Consider the following 2,223-nt stretch of genomic DNA (forward strand, 5'->3'; position numbering starts at 1 on the left):
CTCTCAGTTGGAATCTATATACTATAGAAAAGAAGAACTCTGTGAGAGCCACTTAGATGAGTTGGCACTTCCAGGTTCACTCTTATTCACCCTCCCTCATTAGCGGATAAGTGTCAAGCTCTAAATCATTCTGACAAATTTATGGCGAGACAATTTCTCCTTAATTTTAGTTTTGTGGCCCATCATTGACAATCTATTGAATAATCATAAAAAATCTCATTAATTGTTGATTAATTTTTTTTAACTGTCCATTTATGCTGAATCAAAAGTCATCACCCATCAATGACTACTTATGGAATAGTCATTCAAAATATTATTAATTGTTGTTTAATTTTTTTTAAACTCTCCATTAATGCTATAACAAAAGTCATCACCCATCATTGACTACCTATGGAATAATCATTCAAAATCACATTAATTGATGTTTAGTATTCTTATTCATACATAAGGCTTAAAAACGAAAACTTTCTCACTTTTGTTATACGTATCTTGCTTTTTTTTATGTGATTAAAACCGATTTTGCTAACCTTTCAAAATCTACGTTTTTGAAATCAAGATTCAAATTCAAATTTTAAAATTTTGACAACCTATAAATTTAAATTTTGAATATTCTTTTTGGAACAATATTCTCCTTTCATTTTTCACATGCAAACAACATAAACCCTAATTATTTTCATCTATATAAACTCCCTTATGTAATTCTTCTCCTCTATCATTTCATCCCTTAACCATCATCTAAGAGCTTTGAAATAACTGTTGTTGTGATGACTGGGAAATTGAGAAGCAAATGTTAAAAAAGCAAAAAAAGTTCAGGTATTGCTTTTGATTCAACCAATTTCTTGCCATATCATAAGGGTATAGTTACACCTCTATGAACATTATGAAATGATCTGCAACGTGTGTGATTTATTGAAATGATTTTGATTGGAGTGATGCTCTTTTACTTTTCCTTCTGTAATTCCATATGCTTCATCACCATGGGACTTTTATTGTGAATTGGAATTGGGAATGGTGAGCTTATATGGAAGATTCTTGAAGAGTGAATACAACATGTGAGGTTTTTGCCCTCTTCCTACTTTCTGTTAGATTTTGCTAAATTTTTTGTTTGTTTTTCCAGAGTGGCTTGGTTGAGTTTTGTTCTACAATTAAAAACCAAAGAAGAAATAGAAGGAAGGAGAGGTAAGCCTTGTGAATTTTTTGATTCACATTTATTTTGAGCAAAGCATATTGAAACATATAACTCATGAAAACATATACATCTTTAGATTTTAGGCATGAATCTTCATCTACTGACCTTGCTGCATGATTTAATGTTCAGCATGTTACAATTTGGTTATACTCTTTTTCTTTTGGTGTTCACAGATTTTGGTTGAGGATGACAGTGTTGAACAGTTGCGGCTTACATAATTAGTATTAAGTGATGTAAGTTAAAATAAAATTAAATGTTATTATATATGCACATGCTATCACTATAGAATAGTTACGTATTGTGAATTTCAATTTTTACTCTAATTTCAGGATGGTTCAGATCCGTTCATGACAACTACTTTTGGATTAAAGGCTGATGCATTATCTTCTTCCAACTTAGCAAAGATTGTCGTTTTATTTTGTAATTTATTTATTTATTCGTGCATGTTGAGTTATTTACTGTTTTGCGTTTAGATTATGGTGTGACTATTATTTTTAAGTGAATGCATTTTCTTTTTTATAAAATGTAAAAAAAAATGAGATTTGAGTTTGAAATTTTAATTGAGTACTAAATAATAGTAATTAGAGCCTAATTTTCAGTCAGATTTTAAAATACTTGATACTTTTTTTTAACAAAATAAGCAAATCAATAATAAATATTATGGGTAGATATTCAACTTTCTTATGCAAAATCAGATTTAGTTTGTGATCAGTATAAATAAGAGAAATTTGTTTATTTAATGAAAAGGAAATGAATAATCAATTTTAAAAAAATCATTTTGATTGGGATACATTTACTTTCAAGGTAAAATGAATTAAAAAAATGTCAATTCTGTTGAATAAATTTTGATTTCTCCTTTAATAATAATTAATGGGGTTTCTTTAACTTTTTATGTAATAAATATAAAAATTAGAATAATCTCATAGATTGTGGTGTGAATATTCAATTTAATATTGAAATTTGAGTTTGAAATTTGAAATTGAAAATTGGTTGTGAATAATAATACTTGCGTCAAAATTTATGGTGTGATATTA

Source organism: Lotus japonicus, chromosome 2, assembly GCF_012489685.1.
Source record: "Lotus japonicus ecotype B-129 chromosome 2, LjGifu_v1.2".
Classification (NCBI taxonomy): Eukaryota; Viridiplantae; Streptophyta; class Magnoliopsida; order Fabales; family Fabaceae; genus Lotus; species Lotus japonicus.